Source organism: Centrocercus urophasianus, unplaced genomic scaffold (assembly GCF_019232065.1).
Source record: "Centrocercus urophasianus isolate 14NV4802_14NV808 unplaced genomic scaffold, USGS_Curo_1.0 seq_11, whole genome shotgun sequence".
NCBI lineage: Eukaryota > Metazoa > Chordata > Aves > Galliformes > Phasianidae > Centrocercus > Centrocercus urophasianus.
Window position 1 is genome coordinate 48,339,810 of NW_024884253.1, and position 21,024 is coordinate 48,360,833.

Consider the following 21,024-nt stretch of genomic DNA (forward strand, 5'->3'; position numbering starts at 1 on the left):
TAATTAAATTAAATAACTGAAGAAAATGGAAGTGCTTTGATGTTGAGTGTTCGTGTATTGTTTAAAGGATTTGATCCAGATGCAAGTGGCTTGTTCTTTGAAGATAAGGAACAAAGCCATAGTTCTGTTGTGTGGGTGGCTTCTTTAAGGTAATTGCTTACTGCAGTGTTAGAAGTTCAAGGGCATGTCACATTTTCTATGCTGAACTACTGTCTATGATATTCTCTTTTCTTGTTTACTTCACAAATATAAGATAATCAGTTCTTAGTAAGTTAACCACTTTTCAAAATATGTATTGTACCATCCATGAAGTATTTACATTTACTTGGCCATGAGAGAAGTACAGTAAAAGACTGGAAAATCATAGCTTCAGTTCTTTAATGTTATATAGTTCATCCTAATAAATTTCCAGTTTGCTGTGGTTTAATTTCATAGCGAGATGCACATTACCATGTAAGTCGTACACCTGTTGTGATAAAAGATGCCTGCTTTTCAGTGAAGAAAACAGAGGAATGATTATATTATTTTGAATCATAACCAGTAATGAGCTCAATATTTTGAACAAGGGAAAATATAGATGAGATAAATACAGATTTCTCAGAGGTTGAAGATGTTTCCCCTTTATACATAAATTATTATTTTTTTAGGGGGTGGTGTTTTCAGAATGTTTAATTTTTATTTTTATTTTGCAGCATTCACTGCTGTATTAGATATGTTTCATCATTCTATGGATGAATTTAGGAAATTGTCATTCAGACAACTTAAAAAAAAAAAGTAGCAGTTTTGATAAGTCTTAACAAGCTGAGAAGAAATGAGAAAGCAATTAAAGCAGATACAGTGGAACTAATTTAGTAGATTTTATGTTTGTGTTACTTCATGCTATAAAGCTGCAGTGTAGTCCTTCTGAATTCAAGCATCTGAATCAAAATAATAATATTTGGACTTATTTTTGCTTCAACACAAACATATTAGGCCTTAAAAAAAAAGAAGTTTAATTCCTTCTAACTGCACTGTGAACTAAAGATTATTAATTCCTATAGCAGTGGAGATGCATCAGCAGCTTTGCTGGTGATAAAAGGAAGCCAGTTAGGAGATTAAGTACACCAAATGAGTGGAATAGTGGTAAGAAAATAGAAGGAGAGATTTAAAGTAACTTGAAGCTATAGAACTGATGAAAGCAGACGAGCATATGGTATAGGTCCTTTCAGCAGGTCTTAAAATGACTGCTGCCTACAAACTCTTAATGTAAATACCTTGTGAAACAGAAAGTGAAAATTAAAGTAAGAATTTCTCAATACATTTTATTGCATTTTATTTTACATTACACTCTGAAGCATGTCATGGCATAGCTTGCAGAGTACATTCTGCATCTTAATCTGTATTCGTTGGGTGTTAGAAGTTTAGTCATACTTCTTTTATGCACATCGCTAAGAATGATGCCTTGTATATTGATCCTCCTACAAGCACCAGCTTGGTTAATGCAGGTTTTTGAAACTACACTAAACTTGCAGTATAAATTATTGCTGTTGTTGTATTGATCAGCACGTCAGCCATGTCACAGAAGATTCTGTAATTCCTGAAATGGATAAGGAGTTCACAAGTTGTCCCATTCAAGGCAATAAGCTAAATACCTGAGGTCGCTCAGAATTCTGCATTTTTTCTGCAATTAAATTCTTCTTCTCTAATCAAATATGAAAAATCCTGCTGTCTCCTGATTTATTTAGAATCCCCTCACAATCACCATGACATAAAAGGGAGAAAGGGCATGTTGATTGTTTAAATGTTGCTTCAAAAAAGCAGACTTTCTAGACATGTTGTGGAAGCTCTGTTTACAATGATAAAGTGCACGTTAATCATGAAGGCCAAATGGCATTCCAGGTTGTTTTAGAATTTGTACAACTGGACATGATTAAAATCTATTCTGTCAGAGTTTTAATACAACAAATACTGCTCAGTTTGTCTGCGATTTTAGGTTTTATGGCTGTTGCTGTGTTTACTTCTAGAAGATTATTTTGGAATTATGTATGTTTAAAGCAGTAGTGCATTCAGTAATGATGAATATATGTGCTTAACAGTTGGCTAAGCTATTCAGATTTCTATAACGATTGTCATTTGTGAGGCTTTTTCTTTAATTTAAGATGATGGTTCTGTGGAAATTGTGTAATACCTGTGTTACTGAGGACATTTTTTTTTTTTTTTTAAGATGTGTATGAGTCAGTAAAATTCTAGAGAGTTTGCTTTAAAAGTCTACAAGAAAATATTTTTATGTAAGGGCTATTCAACATACATTGAGGCACTCACTTTTTCAAGAACTTACTCTCTCAAGACAGTATCATTTTTACATTTCACTACTTCACTGCAAGTTAATCTACAGTTTAAAGATTGTGGGACCAAATTATCTGCAGGTACACAGATAGGTCAGCTCCACTTACTTCAGCAAAGGAATGCTTGTTTATTGCAAAGGTCTGGCTTGTACACAGGAATGAAAAATGTAGTGCTCGATGACTGCATGCGTTTAGTGTTATTTATGTATTTATCTGTTATAAAGAGCTTTAGATTGCTTGCTGCATTACATAATAAAAGGTTCTTGTGACCTTCTCTGGAAAAGTTTTCCTGCAAGCTTTTAGCAGCAACAGAAGCGAGTTTTCTTTGTCGCATAGATTTCCATTCAGTCTTGCTATGATAAAGGTTGAGTGCTTCCACTTCTTTTATCTGACTGGCATAATCAGTGAAATGCTGTCACCCCAGCACCCTCTTCATAATATTCAGTGCCACATCCTCAAAAAGCCAAAGGATAAGCATCCCAAAGATTTTGTCCCAGATAACCCCAAAAATACCTGGTGACAGCACACTCAGGGAAGGAGCAAGGTGAGACTGTCCATGCTCTATTCTGCCTTTTGCTCTGTGGGTGGGTTTGTTGTTAGGGGAATGACCTTTCTCATCTTGCAATGCCAAACTTCTGCAGGCTGGACTTGCCCCATAAGACTCTTCTAATCAGATAATGAAATATAAAGAAATAAAGAATAGTCCATTTAGCCATTCTTTCTGCTCTTATAGACACCACAAACAGCTGGTACCTTGCTCTTTAATCCTGAAGAGAAGAGGAGGGCCAAGAATAGCCAATTGTATGAGCTAACTTTATCCTGAATGCAGTACTTAGCATTTTGAATGCTAGAGCGCCTTCTGCCTTGAGTATGTGGGAGAAGTCCTGCAGATCCTTGGACTGTAAAGCCAGACAGGATGAAAGAGAAACAGAACTGCAGCAATTACCAAGAGGTGTAGTTAAAAAGAACCTGAAAGAAAACACTCAGAAAGAAACTACACACGAACTGCACAGGCTGGGAGTGTGTGAGAGTGAAGGCAGTCTTTGTATTCTTTATTCATCCACTTTATCAACCAACTTCTTCAACACACGAGTTGCTTGATCTAAAAAAGGTCTTAACTGGGAAAAATGAGTCAACCATCATTTTACCCAAAGATTCTGATTTTGAAAGTTCTTTCTTTTAATCCCTCTTCCCTGAAGAAGTAATTTATATTACGTTTCAACCTAAAAGACTTTATTCAGTTAGTAGGCAGCTGAAAACTGCCGTAGAAATATGAAAATATATGTTATCTAAAGCAATAAGCACTCCTTTCTGTTACTTTGTTGGGTAAAATAAACACTTCATGATGTGTTCAGATTGTCTAAATTCCACAGAGATTTACTGATCTAATCCAGATCTTTGGAGAGACCCTGTAAATACTAGGTTCGTTGTCATATCTGGAATTCAGGAAATTTGCACACAGTCCCTGGTATAGAAGCACCAAGATTCCTCTTAAGTTTCATAGTATGAAATTTAGAACATACTGCACTGTTAAGACACTTCCACAGGAAGAAATGGGATCATCTGAAGCCTGAGAGACAGTCTCCCAGAAATCATCTTTTGAGAAAGAAAGTCTAACAGATAGCCTTCCAGAGAAGCCACTAAGTGCCTTGAAGTGACCATGGGGCATTCATGTTGTTGCGAGTGGATGGCAGGCACAGGACTGGGCCTCAAGTGCATGATCCACTTTTCAGAAAAGAGGTACTGCTATCTCAGTCTGATTTTTTTTATATGTGGAAAAGAGTCAATTCATGTATTATGAAGACGGTATGATTAAAAATTCAGAATAAGTGAACAAATGAGCTTTGAAATGGGAAGAATGCTGATTTGCACAATAAGAGACATAACGCTCTGGGTGGGCAAAAATACAGCAGCAGTGCATGCAAATAAAAGCATTGCAAAATCTATATTTTTAGCTCTGACCTCTCACAGTTCCTACCAAGCATGTTATATAATGCAAACATGTTATTGTAATTTCCTGCTATTCTTAGTGACATGACATGAGTAGTAACACAGTAATGAGAAAAAAGAAAATCTCATGTAGACACAGGTAAGGAGAAAAATATCAAGTGTATTTAATGGGAGAGATTTGGAAAGCTTCCCAAGAAACTGGAAAGTGAACTTTGGCCTTTCAGGATCTCACTGATAAAACATTCTAGCTGATATTTGTTGGATTTAGGGTAAAGGAATGGTTATGTTGCAATAATATTTCTATACGTGTTCAAGGAACATTACTAGCTCACTAGTGTTCTCAAATACCATGTTGAAAATACAGCCTTTTGAAATACTATTAGACCACAAAGCCTAAGGAGTATGAAGGGAACTTTCTGTTCTTTTATTTGCTTGTCACTGGCATCATTTCTATTGTTTAAGGATCTGTAAATACAAGGAGTTGAATTATATGCTAGAGGGTCAGCTCCTGCCTGCAAACTGTATTTCCAAATTGTAGTTTTACAACCTGTAAGCCAGTGAGCCAACTTCTTTCAGGATGTCTGTGATACAGAAGGGGATGGGGTTTTATTGGTGCCTATAATTATCACTTCTTTATAGCAACAAGTATAATTATTTACAGCAGAAGGGTCAATTTTGGTTTCATTGAGGGTACAGTACAATAATTGCTTATGCTGTATAAGTGCTGTAACTCTTTTTTGTTATGTAGTAGAACTTGTCCTTGGAGTTTAACTCTGACTTGAGTTAGAATTTATGGTGTATATTGCCTAGGTGTGTGCAGTGCGGCTTCACATGTCCTGCTGACAAATTCAGAAATCTCCTCAAGCTTTTTACTGTGATGTAAATTCAGCATTGATTCTTGTGTCACTGTGAACCCAGCACAGTGCTGTCATTTAGCATTGCAATTAATAGAAATTAAACCAAAATAAATCAAGCGTGCTAGCTGAAGCAATTCCAGAACAAAAGAGAGAATAGATTGCTTCATATCAATGAAGAGATTTTTTTCAGTTTCATCACTAACCAGTATCTTCTCAAGGGCTTGGATATAAATTGACAACTGAAAAATCAACAACACTGTTACGATGCTGTGCTCAGAACCATAGAATCACCATGTTTGGAAAAGACCTCCAAGATCTGAAGGCCATTCCCTCTAGTCGTACCTCTAGTTACACAAGAGAAGCAAATGACCCCCACCTTGCCACAAAGCTTGTATGGCTTTTTTAGCTTTTATTTTGATGTTCAATTTTCATACTGGCCTTAACTAGGAGATTATCTGTCTAATTCCTAGTGATCATACAATCATAGAATGGTTTGGGTTGGAAGAGACCTTTAAGATCACCTAATTCAGACCCTCTTGCTATAGGCAGGGACACCTCCCTCTAGACCAGGTTGCTCAAAGCCCCATCCAGCCTGGCCTTGAGTGCTTCCAGGAAGGGGATATCCACAACCTGTGTGAATAATCTCTTCCATACTGTGCCTCACAGTAAAGATTTTCTTCCTAATACCTAGTCTAAATCTACCTTCTTCCAGTTTAAAGACATTTACCCTTGTACTGTCGCTACGTGCCCTTATGAAAGGTCCCTCCCCAGCTTTTCTGTAGGCACCCTTCAGGTACTGGAAGGCCACTATAATATCCCCCTGGAGCCTTCTACAGGCTGGAAAGTCCCAGCTCTCTCAGCCTGTTCTCACAGAAGAGGTGCTCCAGCCCTTTGATTATCTTCATGGCCCTCTTCTGGATCCAGTCCAACAGCTCAGTGTCCTTGTGTTGGGGGCCTCAGAACTGGACACAGTAAAATGATACTCTTCTCTGTGTTACTTAACTCTCATTCTGACAACATGGCAAGCTAGTTCAGCTAGACTGTTCTCCACTGACGTCCTGTGGACCATTGGGTTTTTCCAGTCTCCCTGATGAGAGCTGAAGTCCAGTAGCAGTTCAATTTGTGAATAATAAACTCTTGGAACTCATACCATGTTTCGCTAGCTCTGGAATGCCAACTCCAGTCAGAATCAATAAAGCATGTTGTTATTAAATCTGCTTATTAAAATGAATGGCTCAGTCACTAAGTGAGCGCAGAACAAAACGGTGTTACTTTTCCATGACCACTTTCCAAGGAACATCTACTCAGACATTCAAGGGCCATATTTAGCCTGCTTTGGTTCAGACCTTAGGCTTGCCTATTTCCTTTTGAGTTTTGGATGCTCTGTACCATTTTCTGGCATTGAGGCTAACTGTCTGAAAACTGTCTTTGTTCAGCTCCCATATAGAAAGACCATCTCCAGACTGATAGTTTGGCATGGGCCTTGATCCATGTTCCATAAACTTTGTGGAGAGCAGTAACTGGCTGATGCTAAAGCTTTACTTGGGAGCCTTTCAAACCATTTAACCAAGAGGATGGTGTACCATTGGTTTACTTAATATCCTGATTTGCTTAATATCTTGATACAGCCTACATGGATTTTAGGCAGCTCAGTCTCTAGCAAGTCAGTGAGCCTGTTCTCAGCTATTACTGTGTCTCAGTAAAACAGCAGAACTGTAGAATCGTTAAGATTGGAAAAGACCTCTAAGATCATCTAGTCCAACCACCAAACTGGGAGCACAAAGTTCCTAAAGCAGCCAACAGACCCGATTTTAGGACTTGCTCCTTTCTCCCAGCATTTTAAGTATGTTGGTTTGATAGTCATTGAATAAAAACAGAAATGATTGTCAGAATTAAGATAAACTCCATTTTATCAGACAGGTTCCTTCATTAATGTTCTCCTGTTATTCTTGCTCTTCTGTCTGCACATAGGCCAATCTCAGTAGAAGGACATAACATTGGGTGGCTTGGGTGGTGTGGGAGTGAAATGTTGAAATACTCTCAATACTCTGATCTCTGGCTTCTAAGGGCATTGCTCCGACCATTAGGTTATTCTTAAAAAAAGCAGGCATGACTGAGTTCCAGCACAGAACCAACAAAGTGCTCCTTGAAAACACAAGAAGGGATGTGTTGTCTTGTATTTACTGAACTATGCCAGGGACTTGATTTTGCTTTACTGTGAGCTGTGGAATGACTGAAGATGTAATCTCTTCAGTGTAGGTGCATTTCCTTTAGTGATTGCTGAACATGATTGTTTGGGGCTGTACTTTCTAGAGACATTTCAAAATAATTTTTTTAAGATGGGTATCACGGTAACCACGTAGTATTTTTTTGTGTGTTTGCAGCCCCAGTGCTGAGTAAACCATTCAGAATTCCTGTAATGCTGTGGTGGACTTTGAGCAATTGTTCAACTATTTAACTAAATAAACACTCAGGTCGGTCTTGCAGGTCATACTGGAAGTTGCTTGGTCCCTTTGGATACTGGAGCCTTGAAGACATGCATCAGTCTTTCCGTGCTTTATCACAGAACCATCTGTCATGGTTCTTGATATTTAGTTGCTTTTCTTCTGGAAGTGTTTAACTGTATATTTTTATGTGTCTTACAAGTGCTCCAAACCAGTGACCGTGATGGAAGTGTATGCTCATTGCACTGTATAGCAAAGGGCTGAATTATCAACCAGAGGTAACACAATAACATGTGCTCGTTTTGTTTATACATGCCACCTATAAATATAACACATTGTAAACCAATTGGCAGTAAAAGTAGATCCTGCAGCATTGAATTGAAATGCTTTACAGAGAAAAGTGAATAGCCTTTAGGATTCATCTAGTGCAAAGGGGATGAAATGCAAAGTTTTGCATTTATGAGCTAGTAACAATCATATATTCTGCAAGATGGAGGCTCACTTTTGGAAATAACAGGAGAAAAAAAAGTATTAATAGCTTGTGGTGAGTCATCAAAATGTGGCATGGCTGTGAAATTGGCAAATAGACTGCACAGAGCAGGTGGATTCCCTACAAAGGTGACAGTCTATAAATGCCATTATAGAAGACACTGAAAGGCCCTCAGGGCATCACTGAAATGCCCTGAAAGGCATTTCTCTGATCTACAAATGCTGTTTTTTAGTAGTACCACAGCAGAGAGGTGTTATGGCACAAATGATCAGGGAACTGGCAAACTTGTGTTACACGTGAAATGACTGAGAGAGCTGGACTTGTTTTGGCCAGCCAGATAACATGAAAAGAAGATGTGGTTGTTTTCCAAATTATATTAGAGGAATAAACTTCAGAAAGAGTAAAGAACAATTTCAGTTAAGAGAACATGTGAATGAACATGTAAATGGATCAAATTTAAACCCGTGATAAACTGAAGCTCTGGAACAGATATGGACATAAATGTCAGGAAGGTGATGCTAGGTGCCTTTAAAGAAATTATTATATGATTCAGTGTTTTGTGAAAGACAGTCACATGGCACTGTCATGCCAAAAGTCTCCTTTTCATTTTTCTCTACTTGTCATCCCCAAGTATGGCACAAGCTTTATTAAGAGGGTCACACATAGGCCAGAGCTATCGTCATCAGAGGGCTTATAAATCTGTTCTTTTATATAATTCAGGTTACAACACAGAAATAACCTATACCATTTAAGCTGACTTTTCCATAGGTTCTCTTGCAATAGGGCACTCATACTGCAGTTGACCTTAGGATTTTTTTCATCCATTTTTTTTTGTGAGGAAATTTGTGTGAGCTCTTTATTCTCTAGCAAACACTAAAAGATTGCATTAGAAAGGGTTCTGATACTGATACATAAATGCATCAGAGTTTACAGGACAAAGAAATTGGAAGGATTTCCTAACTCTTGGTATAAATTGTATTTGATTGAACTGTACTGTAAGGGTTTAATTTTTTTTTAAGATATTAAGTAGTATTAAAGAAGACAAAAGAATAAAGAGGAATGCAACATGGAAAGGGGAAGAAGAGCTATCAAAGTGCTTGGAGTGAAACAGCCATTTCCCATACTAGATGGTGAAAGATTATTCATTTCCCTAAACGTTATCATGACAACTTTCTTTCTGCTACAGTGTTCATTTAAGCAGGAAAGGAAATCACCAGCATTTGCAACAAGCATCATGACTTTAAAGCATTGCTAAGTAAAAGCTAATCTGCTCAACTGGATTACATTAAATGACATGAAAAACAAAGTCACTTACAGGGCTGTACAACTAAAAGCAGCAACTGTTCAGTCAGCAGCAATATAAATGCCTCAGCCTAAAACAGTCTCAGAGAAGAATAGGCTAGATGTCTGAGGCATTATAAAAATGTTGAGTCTGGGGAGAAATTGCCACGGGGAAATAAGATGAGGGCGAATGAATTGTGTTCTCACATCTAGATCAGGAGTGGTTTTCAAGATTGGTCTCATGAGGTTGTAGAAGCACAAGGCCAGAATCATCTGTATTTAACAGCTGTTCTAAGCCTAAACTGTGCAGAATCTTTTATCTACAGCCAAATTTCCTATGAGAAGAGCTGTACAGTGTCTTGCTGCCAGAGCTTCTATACTGCTTAATCCTACCAGAATAAATCCCAGTTCAGGAGGAAGGAGTTACACCTTCACAGACAGAAGAAAAGGTCGGCCAGGTATTTGTCCACATAAGTCTGGGGACAATGCCACAAAAGCTGACTGGTTTTCTCTATCTGCCTGCACCATTCTGCACCGCTGATTAAAGCACCCTGCAGAGCCTTTCTGCAGAGAAGAAAGGATGAAAATCAACACAGACAGTAATCTCCATTCCCAAATTGCTGGACCAGGACCCGCTGCATTAAAGTTGTGTAAAGAGATGATAGCATTGAGAGAAGAGAATTCTGTTGTGGTTATTTTTGCTATGGTCCTGCTCTCCCACAGCGGAGTTGGCAAGAGAAAATGTGTCTATGCCTGAGGTTGCCTAAGTGATACCTCTGGGCTTTTGAGATGCAGCTTGAAGCGTATGCGTATGCTGCTTTCTACTGAATCTCCTGTGAAAGCATAGCAGCTGGGAGGAGAGAATGGACAAATGAGACATCTCAACCACCACAGCAAAGCTGTTTGAGCTGGTTGCTCAGTGCTCCATGTTGTATCCCCTGGATGAATAGATGAGAAACTTTGTCTCCTCTGTGAGTGCTTTAATGAGCGGTAAACAGTTTTCAAGCTTTGAATCTTAAAACCTGTTGAAACTGTCTTGTGTATTCGTTTAGCTGTCTCAGCAAATGCTTTTTTCCTGTGCTGCGCATAAGCCAGCAGGTTGCCGAGAGTGCATGAAGAAGAGAGAAAATAAGCATTGTCCCTCAACTTAAAACCACTCATTTAAATACATTTGTTTGCTTTAACCCCCAGCCCAATTCAATAGTAGGTTTCCAGTGCACAGCCTTGTGGAGTATAAAAAGATCTTAGTGTTTTCACATTAACATTGCGTCGGTGATCTCCTGTTGTGAATACTAATTCTTCATTTCTGCGCAATATTCAGGCTTCTTGCTCAGTTTGCATGAAAGTATTACTTTGCATTCATAAATAAGAGCTGTGCATAGTTATACTTGTGAACGCTGTTAGATTTCAGTGTCCACACCTATTGTACGTTCTCCAGGGTTTAAGCATAACATGTTGGGAGTTCATGTCCTAATGGGGAATGTTGATATAGAATATTGCTTTCTTGTAATCCATTTTTCTTACCAGAAATTATTTTTTAACTTGTAAACCCCTAAGGACATTGTAGAGGGTATATAAATCCTTATAGTGTGATTTTACATGTATAAGCCGTATGTTTGTTTTTCTTGGCTTTTGCAAACTATGCATCCCTAGGAATTTGCAAAGAACAGATTGAAAATCGTGGGTCTGGATGCGGCATTGTTTATAATAAACACAAATTGGGAGTTGAGAGGAAAGCTGTAGTGTATCTTATTGTTTCTGTATGGGTGTAGAAGTAAGGAAATTTTTCTGTTCTTTGAGGCAATTGCTTACATTCTCAAAGTTATTCTTACACTTTATCTTTGCACTGGTATTGATTTTCTTCAGGGCTGTTCAGGAAAGAAACGGTAATTTGCAAATGGGCTTAGACTTCCTTGAAAGTAGAAATGACTCAACCAAATCTTTGCATGAAGTCTGCCTCTTTTTCTCTTACTCCATTCCTTCTAATTCCAGTGCAGTGTTTCATCATAATGTATCCAGCCACTATGAACAGTGCAGAGTGAAAACAGCATAATATAGTATTTCATTTAAAAAAAAAACCACAAAACTTAAATCTCAAAATTTAGTCAAAAGGACATAACGTGTTGATCCTTTCTGGATTTAAAGAACTAGGAACATCCCTAATAAGGAGGTGTATCCTTATGAGTGTTTTCTTAGGAATCCAAATGAACTGGTCATTTAGATCATGGTAGATCTATTCTAGTTTGTGAAGACTGGAGCGTAGCATTCTATCATATTATACAATGAGAAAAAAGAACTAGTTTGTTTCTTCCTTTCACCTGGACTTTCATAGTAGGAATGAACCTGGTAAAGTCTGATGGCTGGAGTGGAAAGTGGGTTGTGATGAATTTTTCCATTCTAGTCAGAAGCAGACCTACAATTTGCAAGCTATAGTGAGCTATTTTTGAGCATTAGGGAACCAGGCATACTCTTTCAGAAACGCTACTACTAATTTTGATGAGATGGGCTGCATGATGTCCCTGGTAGTTGCATATTGGTTTTTCTGCATATAGACACCAAGAATTTCATTTGTTTCTTCCTAACAGCGTTGTGCATCAGTACTTTCTTTCTCCATGACGGATTGAAAAGAAAGGATCAGTTAGCTCTGCCATGGCTTTCAGTTTTGAGTATTTCCTTCAAATCCCTTCTAAATTCATTCTTTCTTAGACTAAATGATTTTAGACAGTTTTGCTTTCTTAATTTTTTTTTTAATCTGTGACAAGACTTTACTCCTTATTCCATGCTTTCCAGTTGTTTTATGAATTGACCTTGGCAACCTGAAAACTGGTTAAATGGTGTAATGTTGGCTTATAAAAGCATCTTGCTTGCTGTTCCAAGATACTTTTCTCTCCTTGTATTTATGAACTTAACCATTTTCTTGTGTTCTTTTTAAAAAGAAATTAAGCAAAGAACATAAAGCTGATTAAGAAGCTTTGAAACGGTTGTTGGATTGTTGCAAGTGGAAGAAATGTAAACTCACTGAAAGCAAGTGTTTTGGCCTGGTGCCAAAATATATTGTCATAGTTTCAGCAAAATTCACTGAAACTGAAAACACCATTAAAAAGTGAAAATCTTCAAGCATTCAATTCTTCAGACAATGCAAATCTTATTTTATGATAGAATGGCACATTTTAGCCTGCAGTAATAGATAAGATTGCTCAGTCCTTATGATTCAGTACTAAATGCAGGATCTGAAGGTCATACAATTTGTTTTGTAGTAACTTCGACTCACAGTTGTGCTTCTTTACAATCTGGTCATATTCTATTAAATCTTCAGTAATTCAACTCATTCAGGTAAATTGGCAGAAGAACAGGAACATATTAATAATCTTAAAATAATTTATATTCCGCTGCTGGTGTATTTTGTAAAAACCTTGGCTTTGTAAGACGGTAAACCACATGTACAACAGCTCAGCACTGGGAAGGAGCCAATCTGACTGAATCAAAGACATTTAGAATCAACTGTTAGTTATTTTCTATTTTTGTACCAAGTAAGGTGGCACTTTTGTACAGTGTGAATAGTATCTAACCTTTAATTATAATTGCTGTGTCCTTATGCTTGTTACAAATTTCTAATTACTAAATTGCAATGACATCAAAGAAAAAAAAGTGCTCAGATAAAGAAATCCTTAAATTAGTTAGTCCAAAAAAATCAGCAGAAAATATCTTTCATCCTGACCTAATTTACTTGAAATTCTGTGCCTGATGTGAAGATTAATAACAGGTGGCCTTTTAGGGAGTACTCAGCTTGAGTCTAATGTTCTGGTTGTTCTGTTATTATCCCAACCCTCTATAACTAAAGGATTTTTTCTCCCTGCCCTTTGTTCACAAAATGGGGCTGTAATTGAGTTCATATTTCTCACCCAACCTTTCAGCTATAATTAATATTTTATTATATCAGATTTTATCACTAAATAGCCTAGCAGCAGAGTATTGAGCCACACACACACTCTCACAAATGCCTACACACACAAAAGCAAGACTGACTTATTGATGCCAAGCAAGTACCTTGTAATGAGTTACAGTTGAGAGAATACAACATGCATTCATGGTACCCAGCTAATATTCCAAAGCAATTTAGAACTGATCTTATCTTTATCAAACCAGGACAAAGAGAATTCAGGTTACAAGAATGAAATATTCAACGCTGCGTCGATTTATTATATCAAATGCGTGGCATCAAACAAAAAATGTCTGTGTAAGAGCACCTGCTATCTGCTTTCATTACTAATTTTATCAACAGTTTAAGTCATGAGTGTTCAACCTTTTGGTTTGCTGGGGCCACATTTTGTGAAGAGGAATTGTCTAGGGCCTCATATTCATAAGTCGCTCCAGAAGTAATCCGTCCTATTTATTTACATGGAAACTACAGCAGATACAATGAGCACAGTAACATTGTTTGATAGAGAAATTCTCAGCTACGAAACAGTCTCTTTCAACATAGTCTCCACCATTAGCTATGCATTTTTGTCAGTGATGGGCAAGAGCCAGCATGCCATGCACATCATTCTTGCACCAGTGGAGATGATCCACTGTTGTCATTGCCACTGCTGAACCACATCACCCACCACCTCACTGTGCTCACATCTACTGTTTGGTCTCCATAAATGTTCAGCAAGTGTCAGTAAATGTCAGTTTGTGCCATTTTTCCACGTGGAGGTATTCAGTGACACACTTTTGCTTCACCAGTACTTCCTTGTCAGCCACCATTCTGTCAGACTGCCCCTCTGCTGCCATCTGTCACACGGAAACAGCATGTAACAAAATATTGGTGGGAAGGTTCAACCTCTACTGCCATACTCCCAACATCCACCTCTGATGTTGTCACAACATCATAAAATGGGAGACATTACTTTTAGAGCAGCCCTCATAAAATATATAATACAGTTAATGTATATGAGTAACAAAGTGTTTTATTTTTTTAGATTTCTTTTTTTAAACATAAAAAGGAGAGCAAAAACCCCATAAAACTACTGGGATATCTGTCCTTGTTTTTGTAAAATTAATGCAATGCCCTGGTTCAGTGGCAGTGGTTGCTGTTCTTAATGAGTTCTCCAGGTGTTATCAGAGGTGTTCGATCAAATTCTGTCCTTCCTGTGCTTCATCATTGAAGATAGTTGTTCACAAATGTACGTACTGCCAAAAATCAGTAACATGAATAAGGCATGACTGTGAAATGAGGGATATTTCTGTCTGCTAACATGGGGCTTATAGAAATCCAGTAGAGAGACATGATCGGATATTTCTCTCTCTCCCTTTTTCCATCTGCATCTCTTCCTCTCACCCATCTCCCTCTTACCTTCCTGTTCCAGATAGGTGGTTGCTTAAAAAAATAGTCAAATTCAGATACAGGCCAGTGTAGAAGGCACACTGTGCTTGAAATAGTTTCTTTGGTATCAGGAAAAGTAACCTCTCAAAATATACTCTTAAAATATATCTCTGCAACATATATATATATATATATATATATATATATATTTATCATTTGATTGTATACAGCAAAATAGCCCAGATTCTGACTTCTTCCCCAAGAAAGAGGGGACAGCTCTGCTCTGGAGGAAAAGCAGCAGTGTCTACTCAGACAGCTAGGAGAGGGGATGACTGTGCTGGTTACTGAAAATGTTAGTCTTACTCCTGCAGGAAGGATGACCTAGAGGATGCTGCACTGGGGCATGATGCATATTGAGACCGAAGTTGATTTCTGGTTTGGGCAATCATGGAAAGTCTCATATGAAGCATCTTTGTTGTTGTCTGCGGAGAGTGACTCCTTTTTCAGACATCCCTTCCATGATTACCACCAGAAGATCTCAGAATAGTGGCTGTGAAATTTTTGGTGGAACTATTGTCCTCATCACTCCTCCCTGGGTTTTATTCATTTTAAAGCCATGTTATGAACAGGCTGCAAAAGAAGTACGAAGCGTCCCCATTTTCTATTGCTTTGCAGTGGAGTTGGTCTCAAAGCCCAAGAATCCAAAGACTTAGGTTAATTCAGTTAAGACCAGAATCATTTCAGTTAGTTATGATGCTATTTGGGCTTTAAATTAAGAGCATAAAGGCTGGTGGAGTGAGATCAGTAGTATCTGCTGTCTGAAGGGACTGAGCCCTTATGCTGAGTAGGAATAAAACCTGCTTACTGGTAAAGAGAAGGAAATGTTCCTTGGCTTGTGTGTGCTGCATAATTTACCCAAGATACTGAGTTAAGCTTACACCAGAGAAAGCAAGGCTTATGTGTTGTGCTGTTCTCCCATCGGTGTTCCTTCCTTCCTCATCGATTCTGAATCTCTTGTCAATTTTTTCAGCAGATTTGAAAAAACACTGTGAATGTTGCATAAATATTATGTTTCTAGCACATTTTAGGATCTTACGGTACAGAGGAAAGACCCAGATTGGTATCAGTGCTGAAGGACAGGCTTTGTTACAGTTCATTTGGTCCATCAGTAGAGAGCTGCAATTCAAATACCAGCAAGCCCATATATAGTCCAAAAACAGCCCCAGCATTTTTTGCCACTTTTCCAGCCAATATTTGGGAGACATTGAAAGGAACTGAGCATATTGAGGGTGGGAGATGGGTATCACAGGCAGCGTGTGGAATATAGATGGGGTTATGGTATGTTCTTGGGCAAACATCCTCAAGTTGATGCTTGTAATGTCATAGTCTATTTATAGGTCATTTGAGCCTAATTTACTTTCAAGTGGCATTGAAAGAATCTAGTGCTGGGTCAGTGTAAATTGAGTGTTGTTATTCCATATACATAAAAGAAATGTCAGTGGAGAAGTTTTATACTGCCAAAAATAACATAGTGACGTGCCTTTTAGAAGGGCTATCATTTTGTATATACCAGAGTTATATATGGGAGAAGCCAAGTATCAATAGGTAGAACAGTTCGTAAAATACTCTGTAGATCATCACAAGTGTAAATAGATCTCTTAGCAGGGTAAATAGTTTTCCCCCAAAATCTTAGAAAAATAAATTGGATGATTTGATAACATAATTATGAAATCAAACACCTTTTACAAACATACTGCATGTGATTTATAAAGAGTAGCTGAATGTAACTTCTTGGAAAATGCATTGCTAAAAATTTGTCTTTGTTAGATTGGCTTCTTTTTTATTTTAATTTTCCTCCTCCTCATTCTTTCATTTCTTTTTTATCAAAGGTAACAGTACATCTCACCCCATTTTCAGGATATTCCATTCTTTTCCTTTTTGTTTTCTTCATTCTCTACATTCCCGCGTAGAGCCATGTATCTTCTGTATGCTTACATGGTCCAATGTTTACTTAGTTTTGTTTGCTCAGTTTTTCTTCCTGCTTTCACACACACAGTTACCTACCTGCAAGCTAAAACTACTGAAATGTGTCCTCAGAGAAAGAAAAGTATATATATACACCTCCAGGCACTTTCCTTAGGTTTTCACTTGCAGGCTGTACACTGTAGCTAGATCTCACTGATACAGTATGGAGCACATCTGGAGAGATCTGTGATCAGAGATGTCTTTGCTCATCGAGCAAATACACTAGTAATGCCTGAGAGAATTTATGAATGCAGGGCCAAATGCTCTCTTGAATTGTATTAGTTATACCTGTAGAAAATTGCACGGAGTTGCAGGGGACCTTAAAAGTCATCTAGTCTAACAGCCCTGCAATGAACAGGGACTCCTATAGCAGATCAGGTTGCTCAGAGCCCCATCCAGCTTGACCTTGAGTGTCTCCAGTGACGGGGCATCCAGCACCTCTCTGGACAACCTGTCCCAGTGCAAAGTCATGTGAAGAAATGCTATTACAAGTAGGTTTAATTTTATTGTAATTTTGCACTAAATTTGTTCTGTTCGGGACTTCATAAACTGTGCAAAATCTGCATATTTCCCTGACATATGACAGTCTGAAGAATAAGCAGCCAAATTCACGGATCTGTATTAAGTGTGGAGAGCCCAGGTCACAGAGAGGATGTAAGTCTAGTTTGTATAGTAGTTTTTCCTGTAGCCTGCAGTGATTTTGAATTTTTTTTTTCATTAGAAGAAATAAGAAAATAAAACTATCTTCACATTGACAAAGGGGAGTAGGTTATTTCAAAGTATTGGAGAGCGACTAATACATTGTATGTTATCAAATTGGCCATAGCAGTACATAGCAGAAGGTAGCCCCATGGAGAGGAATAGAGAAATTACTTCAGAATTAAGGAATTATGAGCGCAGAAATGTATGTAGCAGTTGTGAAGGTACAGTCATATCCATGTCCTGTTCTTCCTAATTCTAACATGAATTCTCCTAAGCTTGTATAGCAGTATGGTAGTATCACTTCCAAGTAAGTCCTAATTGGGCACTAGCATTTAAGTAATCAATAATAATTAACCATGTGGCTCTATACCTGATGGGGTGGGATAGAGAGAGAAGGGAAGTAAGAAAGAAGGATTTTTCATCAATATTTATCTAGGATTTGGTGAGGGTAGGAGGGCTAAGAGAACAATTCCAATTCCCTGCAATCGGTGAATCTGCTTTACAGCAGAGCAGTCTCTTGTGTCACAGTAATTTTTGGCATTTTGTTTAACCATCACTTGCCTGAATGGATCAAATGGTTCTTATCAATTTTATATGTTGTTCCAGTAGTGAACTAATACTTACTTTGAATAAGGATAGTTTAGCGTGTGTGTTGAATGTATTGATTTTGCAAAGGATGAACTGGAGAAAGTTGGACTACAGTCCATTATCAGCACACTGTATGTTGTGATATGGAACACAGACTGTCTACTGTTTCTTAAATGTTTACAGTCAAAAAAAGTATTGCGAACTAAATTGATTTATTTACCAACAAATCAAAGTTATGCTTTGAGTCATTTATGATAACTGAATTTAAATACTGAAAATCGTAAACTCACAACACCTTTATGAATGGTACGTAATTGTCTAAGATTACAAAGCTGAAGATCTGCTGGGTGTTCTTTGCCTCTGACTTAATGTTCTTAGATTGTCTGAAATGGTGAATCTGTATACTAAGAATTAAGGAAAAAAATGAAATAGATTTTGTCATCAGGACTAAGTGGCACCCATCTGGCCATGGAGCGTATGTCATTGTCCCGTATTTCTAACTTGCAGATTTTCTTCTAAGAATTTTTGGAGTTCACACTCATACATCTCCCTTAAATCCTAGAAATCCTTAAATCCAATTCACAGAAGAGATTTTTTTCTATGTTTGGAAGGAACATTCAAACCCATGATGGTCTTATAGTGACCAGTGCTTTACCACTTTCAGAACACATTAGTCTCTGCTTCAATTAAGATATCATGTAGGACGATTTTCATTCTCCAGGGAATTTAATGCATTGCCATACACTCCCTAGCAATCGTCCTTTGAGGAAAGAACAAGCAAAATATCTTTACCTTTCAGTGACATAATATTCCCCACAGGAGACCTGTCATGATTTCCTTTATATATGTACAGTGGTGCTAAAGAGAGATTTGCTTCGATGTATTTTTTTTCCAGAAAATCCCCTTTGTAAATTTTGACTTTTCAGTCTTTGAAATTGTCCGTGTGAAAGAGTTGGGCAGTCACAAGAAGCTTAGGAATTTTACATTGAAAACCAGACACCATTCCCAAGTGGACTTGGGTCTGTGAAGATAAAGCTATATTACGACACCTGAGAGTTTACATTTGGCTGTATCCCTGGAGGCTGAACCAGAGCTGTCTTATCTCCTCCTTTACAGCTGTTTAGGTATTTCTGTTCTGATTGATCTGAAAAAAGAGCTCCTTGCATGACAGTGGAGGTGCTGTCTAATGCTAGTCCCACTTGTGTTCAAAGTCTGATGGAGAAAGTTCTATGTCTCTCTGCAATTTGAGTATGGGACTTTTCCCATGGGCTTGAAACTTCAGTTGCTAGTAGTAGTGCTTCTTGAGAACGAGCAGAGACACTGCCTTGGAGAAGCTAACCAGACTTATCTCTTGGCTCACAAAGTCAGAAAATAATGTCAGTCATCATTAGAATGAAATTGATTCTTTCCATTCAAGTTTCAACAACTAACTAGCACATTTTTTCAGTCCCTTTCCTACACCCTGGTAGTACCAACTGTCCTGCAGACATAGAAACCTTCCAAAGATTGTGGAACTTCTGTTTTCTTAAAGCTTGACTCGGAATGACAATGCAAACTACAAGGACTGCTCCAAAAATAATGCCTCCTATTTTATTATGTTGACCCATGATGTCAGATGTGGGATGTTGTTTGTTCCTTCCTGCCTGATTTAATTTCGAAAATGAATTTAAAAAAATAATGCAAAATAATAAATAATTTTTAAAAATCTAGTCTCGTGTAGATTGCCTCGCATCTGATGTTTGGAAAGGAAGAGTCAACCTTCCTAAGTATACTATGCACTCTATATTCTTTCAGAAATCCCTTATCCCAAAGTCTTATTCTCTCTTGGAACAATTATTAGTGCACCCAGTCCTTCTAAGCTATCAGCGCTAATCTTGAATATAGCTCTGGCCTCTGACATGCAGAAAAAACACAGTTAAACACTGTCTGCCTTTCCCTTTGAGAAAATGTGCAAAATTCAACTTTGGCCAGAGGGACAGGACTACTGTTCAGTCAATTCACTGTTTTCACGTCTATGATGAAAATGGCAGCAGTTGGAACATGTTTTGTTCAGTATATACAGATAAAGTAGGGTTGGTCACAGGAATAAATAACTGAAATAGTGGTTGATAGGTATATTAAGCCATTCTATTGTTTCAATCTGACTGCGTTTTTTAAAAAAGTATACAAATCAAAAAATATATAGATCTATAAAATATACCAATTATTTATGTTTATGAGACTAGGAAGATTATAAAGAGCAGAAAACTTCAAATTAGACTCCATGACATCACTGTTACCAGTCTGCAAAACTAGTCCAGCAGTTTACAGAGCTGACTGGGGCAGTGCTATTGAGTCTTAACAGCTCTGCAGGCTTTGTACGTTACATAGTTTCAATTTTTAATAGTTAAACTGGTCCAGAGGGAATAAGAAACTTTCCCACTCATTTTACAGCTGGAAAGCTGAGGCACAAAATTGTTTACTTGTCTAGGATTGCACACAAATATTGTATTAATACTAGTAAATAAATCCAGATAACCTTAGTCTAGATTCAGACCATTGGGCCACTTTTGTTCTGTTATTTTTTTTAAATTCCTGATGATGTCAACAAATTGCTTCCAGTTAAGTGAAACATCAAGACCATTAAAGAGAGAAAAAATTGGGCAGATGTTCAATAACAAAGTAACCAAGCTTGTTTTTCCTTTGTTTTCAATTTGAAATTGCTTTTGGTGGAGTTGCATTTACAGATTCATGAACTTCAATTGATAAATACCTAGATTGTCCATTTTAAGGACTTCTGTTTTAAGAACCTGGAAATCCACTCTTTTACCCAGTAGATCTCTCTGGAAAATGACTTTGTCTCCTTGAATGAGACTTTGATTAAATGGTGTGTGATCTGCTGTCTTCCAGTAATTTGGAGTAATGTCAAGATTCAGCATGTGACTAATACCATGATTCATTTTTCTAATATCTAAATTCTTTTAGCATCTTTGATTAATTTGTTAGAATGTTTTACTTCTTTCATGCTTTATTTTTTCAGCTTTGCCTGAAAAAAATTCTCTATATTTAGGAGGCA

General features: G+C 37.6%; 1 protein-coding gene across 12 annotated transcripts in view; it reads left to right on the forward strand.

Annotated features, from left to right (window-relative positions):
* Positions 1–21,024, forward strand: part of PTPRM (protein tyrosine phosphatase receptor type M) — a 451,289-nt gene that overhangs the window by 254,561 nt on the left and 175,704 nt on the right. The gene's annotated exons all lie outside the window — the stretch shown is intronic.